Source organism: Microtus ochrogaster, chromosome 7, assembly GCF_000317375.1.
Source record: "Microtus ochrogaster isolate Prairie Vole_2 chromosome 7, MicOch1.0, whole genome shotgun sequence".
Lineage (NCBI taxonomy): Eukaryota > Metazoa > Chordata > Mammalia > Rodentia > Cricetidae > Microtus > Microtus ochrogaster.
In genome coordinates, this window is record NC_022014.1 from 64423388 (window position 1) to 64430128 (window position 6741).

Genomic DNA, 6741 nt, shown 5'->3' on the forward strand with positions numbered 1-6741 from the left:
CTCTGCCTCTGCCTCTGCCTCCTCTGCCTCTGCCTCTGCCTCTGCCTCTGCCTCTGCCTCCTCTGCCTCTGCCTCTGCCTCTGCCTCTGCCTCTGCCTCCAGAATTCTGGGATTAAAGGTGTGTGCCACCACTCATGGCTTAGCTCTGCACTCTGATCTTCAGGCAAGCTTTATTTGTTAAAACAGAAACAAAATATCACTACAGAGGACAGGTGATAAAATCCAGTCTCCCCACGTGGATACAACCTTGTGAAGAACAGGAAGAGCCTACCTGCTCAGAACACCTCCCAGGGATAGCTGGGATCCAGCAGCCTGTCGGGAACTCCCCATTAACATTCTCTAAATTTGTATTTCTTTCATTTTTTAGGTATTTAGTTATTTGGTTTTTCGAGACAGGGTTTCTCTGCATAGCTTTGGAGCCTGTCCTGGCACTCACTATGTAGACCAGCCTGGCCTCAAACTCAGAGATCCACCTGCCTCTGCCTCTGGAGTACTGGGATTAAAGGTGTAAAGCACCACCACCCACACCATTAACATTCTTTATCTAGATTTAAAAACAATATCCTAGCGTCTGCACCCTGCTACTGAGAGAGAAGCTCATAGAGTCCTATGCCCCTTATCACAGCACAGATTTATGTGTTGGGTTGGTCTGGGCCAGCTAGGGGGAAACTGTGACTTTCTGGAGATGTGGGTGGATGAAAAGGGTCTGTGTAAACCTACTGCCACCAGGCGGTCATTCTGCAGAAGTGACAGTCACTGACCACAGACAGATGAAATAGCATTTTTGTAGGAGACCAAGAGCGCGCCTTAGGCTTCTAGCTATATATACCACCAGGAGTTTGTTCTTACTACTCCATTTGGGGAAATTTGCAAAACAAAGATTTTTCTTAATATTCAAAACGTCACTAAATCTATATAAGCTTCAGGACCCCTACTCTGGCTGGGTGTGGTGGCTCATACTTTTAATCCCAGCAGAGGCAGGGGAATTCCTGTGAGTTCGAGGCCAGCCTGGTCTATAGAGTGAGTTCTAGGACAGCCAGGGCTTCACAGAGAAATCCTGTCTCAAAAAAAAAAAAAACAACCAAAAAACAAAAAGCAAAATAAAACCCAAGCCCTACTCCGCCTGGGAGTGAAGCACAGCCTGCCTACAGGTGTCACTTCTGGATTATTTTTTGTTTGATTTTGTTTGAAAGAGGATCTCACTATGTAGCTCTGGCTGACCTCGAACTCTGTAAACCAGGCTGGCCTCAAACTCACAGAGATCTGCCTGCCTCAGCCTCCCAAGTGTTTGGTCTAAAGGCATGCCCTACCACACCTAACAGGTATCATTTCTAGAAAACAAAGAATCACTATTCTTTTTATTTAAAAATTCTGTTTATTTATCTTACTGTATGGCTGGGGATGAAACTCGGGGCCTCACATATACTAGGCAAGTGTTTTGCCACTGTCCTAGATCCCAGCTCTCAGGATCACTGATTAAAGAAAAAAGATCATGTCAAGAGGACTGGTCCACGGACTCTAGCATGAGCGGTTGTGAAACTCAACATGAACAGTGCACGAGCCTGCTTTCTCTTTCAAAGCGTGGCCTGGATGCAAAACTCTGAAAGCTAGAACTAAGAACGTCCATGCAAACTTTCATTGAAAACTTGAGAAAGCTGTTTACCTATTTGCAGACTTGTTAGCAATGCAGCTCAGGGCCCCACTCCAGACCAACCTAATCAGAACCTGCCTTTCTCAAAGTCGCTAGGAGCTTTACCCCCAGATTCACAAGCCCTGACATACCTCATCCTCGGTTAGCTGGTGAGCCAGGAATCCCCTTAGAATGAGTCTAATCAGCAAACACTCCAGCAGGCAGCTGCTCACTCCTGTGCCCTTGGCTGTGGAAAAGAGCCAAAGTCACGCAGACCTCCAGGGCAGTTATGGGCACAAAGTGTTGGTCTCTCCTTTGTGCTGGAGCCTCCTCCAGGGCAGCCACCTGTTAGTGGGAGGAAGCCGGGCAGCTTGTGATGCTGTCTTGTGAATTGTGAGGTGTGATTTAACTGTGGAACGCTTTGCTCCTAAGTGTGGAGTCCTCAGAAATTTTTGTCTGCTGCACAACCGCTGTGCAGTGCTAACACACTAACCAGCTCTTCACAAGGCTGCTTCTGCCCCACCCCCACCTGAGACAGGATCTCACTGTGTAGCCCGGACTAGCCTGAACTTGAGATCCTCCTGCCTCCCTCCACCTCCCGAGTGCTGAGTTTCCGTGTGTGCGTCACCACTCCCAGAAAAGGCTTTCTGTTGAGTCTTATGGTTGGTTCCATTTTGCAGGAGACAGTTGAAGCCCCAGAAGATGGGGGCTGGAGAGATGGCTCAGAGGTTAAGAGCATTGCCTGCTCTTCCAAACGCCCTGAGTTCAATTCCCAGCAACCACATGGTGGCTCACAACCATCTGTAATGGGGTCTAGTGTCCTCTTCTGGCCTTCAGGCATACACACAGACAGAATATTGTATACATAATAAATAAATATTTAAAAAAAAAAGAAGTTCCACAGAGGCAATGGACAGCCAGAGGTAGAAAGGACAAGACACACTCCATGCATGGTGGGGTAGGAGAATATTTCCACACAGTATGTCCTAGAAAGACCTCAAAAGGAAGCCGGACTCAGGTGGTATGGTCAGATGTGTGCAGGCAGTTACAAGTGGCCCATGGTCACTATTACAACCTTCTTTGTCCTAACTTGACATTATTCATCCATGCTGTTCACTAGACAACTCGCTAAGAACCAGTGGTACCAGGCTGGGTGTGGGCAGAGACAGGCCTAGTTTCTGCCCTGAAAGAAGCCCAGTGAGATCGACTCAGAAAAGTAAACAGAGTTGGGAGGATAAGTCTAGGTTGGGACACGCACTCCGTGTGTACCGTGGGGGCTGAAGGTATGGGTGTTCTGAGGCGCATGCTCAGCTAGACAGGAAGGCAGAACCTGATATCCTGGAGAAGAGAAAAGTACCGCATCCTCCCTTCCCTGCCTTGCACTGGACCCATTTAGGTCACACACGCCTGAGTGTGTGTGTGTGTGTGTGTGTGTGTGTGTGTGTGTGTCTTTAAGGCAAGGTCTCTTTAATGTAGTCTAAGCTGGCCTAGAGCACACTATGTAGACCAACTGTACAGCCCTATAATTTTTTGTTGTTATTGTTCATTTGGTTGTTTTTTTAAAAATATATTTATTATGTATACAATGTTCTGTCTGTGTGTCTGCCTGCAGGCCAGAAGAGGGCACCAGATCTCATTTCAGATGTTTGTGAGCCACCATGTGGTTGGTGGGAATTGAACTCAGGACCTTTGGAAGAGCAGGCAATGCTCTTAACCACTGAGCCATCTCTCCAGCCCCCTCATTTGGTTGTTTTTGAGGCAGGGTTTCTCTGTGTAGCCCTGACTGTCCTAGAACTCATTCTGTAAACCAGGCTGACCTCGAACTCATGGAGATCGGCCTGCCTCTGCCTCCTGAGTGCTGAGATTAAAGGTGTGCACCACCACCTCCTGGCATATAATTCATATGCTGTGTATGGAATACGTACTATTTCTTTCCTCCCATTTAAAGCAATTTCTGGAGCTAAGGGATTGTTCAGAAGGTAAGGGCATTTGACGTCAAGCTGGGGCACCTGAGTTCAGTCTTTGGTATCTTCAGGGTGAAAGCAGAGAAACAACTTGTACAGGTCGTCTTTGGGCATGTGCACCCCTCATGAGTTTTAAACTATTCAAATGCTACCAGTTCTCATGATTTCACCAAATGGCTGGCATCTTCAATGTTCTTTTTGTCTGACAAACTCCCATGTTTTTTTGTTTTTTTTGAGACATGGTTTCCCTGTATAACACTCCTGGCTGTTCTGGAACTCTCTTTGTAGATCAGGCTGACCTTGAACTCATGGAGATCCACCTGCCTCGGGCTCCCAAATTCTGGGATTAAAGGTGTGTGTCCCCACCTCGCAACTCTCGTGCTCTTCTTAAACAAAGGTGCTATTTACAAAGATGTTGGTAGAACATAAGGAAACCACCTGGGATAGGTTTATAGACCCCAAGGCTAATGACAAGAGCACAGTTCAACAAGCTGAACTAGGTCTGAGGGACAGTTGTGTAGAGTGGCTCAAGGCAGGCTGTGACCTATGTTCTTGGAGTGTGAGGGGAGGGAGGAGGAAGTGGGACAAAGTCCAGCTCTACTTTTCTCCTTCCTTCTACTCCCTGCCAATGCCTCTCACTTCAGAATCAACCAGAATCTAGCTGGAAGCAGAGAGCAAGGGGCTGGTGGATGCAGTTCATAGAAGTCAGGTTCCTGCAGTGTAGGGCAAGGTGAAGAGGGGCAGAGGGTGGATATGAACCAGCTGCCAAATGTGTTCAGCTCGTACTCTCTAGTGTTATGGGCTGAACTACCCCTCCCTCATTTCATATGCCGAAATTCTAGCCCTAAATCCACGAGAATGTGACTGCATTAGGAGACAGTCTTTAAAGCAGCAATTGAGTTGAAATGAATACATAAGTGTGGATCTTAATCCAGTATAACTGGTTTCCTCATTTGAGATTACAACACACATATCAGCCAGGCAGTGGTGATGCGCGCCTTTAATCCCAGCATTTGGGAGGCAGAAGCAGGCAGATCTCTATGAGTTCGAGGCCAGTCTGGTCTACAGAGTGAGTTTCAGGATAGCTAGGACTGTTACACAGAGAAACCCCATCTCAAAAAAATAAAAACCAAACAAACAAAAACCACACACATATCTTTGTTCACAGACTATGTGAAGACGAAAGGAGAAAGCAGATATCTATAAAGATACAAGGCAAAGAACCACACTACAGCCCAGCCCAACCAACGTGATGGTAATACCCACTACTGAGGAGACTGAGCCAGAGAATTGCAGAGAGATTGAGCATAGTCTGGCCTATAGATTGAGTTTAAAGTCACTCTGTGCATAAGGCTTTATAGTGAGATTGTCCCCTCCTAACTGCAAGATAGGAATTTACAAAGTCTAGCTTGGCTTCCAAGTTGCTTTGTTGAGGAGGATGTCCTTCAACTTCGGATTCTCTTGCTTCTGCCTCTGGAGACCTGGGATGGCACATATGCATCATCATATTTTATCTTATTTGATCCTGGGTTTTGTATGCACTACGCAAGCACTCTATCAACTTAGCTGTCTCCATAGACAGATAGCCCATCTCAATAACCCACCACCACGATCTGGGCACGGTGGCACGTGCCTTTAATGCCAGCATTTGAGAGGCAGATGCAGGTAGATTTCTGTATTTCAAGGTCAGCATTGTCTACGCAGCAAGTTCCAGGCCAGGCAGGCTACTTAGTGGTACCCTGTCTAGAAACAAACATCAGCAAGCAACGGGCTAAAGTGATGGTTCATTAGAACACAGACTGTTCTGGTAGAGTCAGGCAAGAGCTTGTGTTTAAGTGCTAGTGGGTAGAATGGGTCACTTATCAAGGGGAAAACCAAACCAATTCTGGGTCTGGCACAGGCCTGTAGTCCCAGCTACTGTAAGGCTAAGGCAGAAGGATCACAGGTTCAAGGGTATCCTGGGCAACTTAGTGAGATCTTGTCTCAAATGAAAAGTGAGGGGGGCTGGAGAGATGGCTCAGTGGTTAAGAGCATTGCCTGCTCTTCCAAAGGTCCTGAGTTCAATTCCTGGCAACCACATGGTGGCTCACAACCATCTGGAATGAGGTCTGGTGCCCTCTTCTGGCCTGCAGGCATACACACAGACAGAATATTGTATACATAATAAGTAAATAAATAAATATTTAAAAAAATGAAAAGTGAGAAGAGTCTGGTAGACTACTTGCACATGGGACTCTTGGCTTCCCTCCTCCTATAAGGTGATCTGTGGGATGCCATCAAAGGCCACACTCCCTGTGGCCATCACAACCGTGGCACTATAACCACCAGGGGACTGTTGCTGACCAGCACTCACTGTGTATCCTATCGTCCTTTTCAACCGACTCTAGAAGACATACAGCCCCCACTGTCCATTCTTTCTGTCCCCAGCTACCCAACATCTGCATCCTGTGTTATGAGCGAATGCGTCTTGGGTGTGGGGTTCTGATCAGCCATGTCCCCGCACCCCCAAGTGTTCCTCTTTGCCCACCAATATTCTGGGTGGATTAAATGTGACAATAGGAAGAGAAATTTCAAAAGTTCCGGATGGATTACCCCAGGATAACCCACGGAGAAAACCCTCCACGATGCAATTTCTTCTGAATTGAGAATTTATGTCTTTGGCTTTCCTCCATGAACCAGAATGAACCTCTCTTATTCTTTTGCAGCATAGCTTACAGGGGTAGGCCTCGGAGGGAGAAGGGAAGCGTGTCTGTAGACTAGGCAGGCAGATAGCTCTGACGCAGACAGAATTAGAATGTTGCTGAGGACTGGGAGAGTTATATTTAGCTAGGGGCATGTTTACTCTCCAGAGACGGTGACTCCCCTAGATCTTAGGGACTAGGACCTAGGAACCCTTCACAGCTAGCCCAGGGGCCAGAGTCTGTCCTTTTCTCTTCCTTTTGCTTTTTAGGTTAAATACAGAGTATAGTGTCCTGGTTTATAGGTAGTGGACTTGCAGGCACACATCTCTTCTTCTTTTTTAAGAATTATTTTATTTTAAAAACTCCCTCTCGGGCTGGAGAGATGGCTCAGAAGTTAAGAGCATTGTCTGCTCTTCCAAAGGTCCTGAGTTCAATTCCCAGCAACCACATGGTGGCTCACAACCAT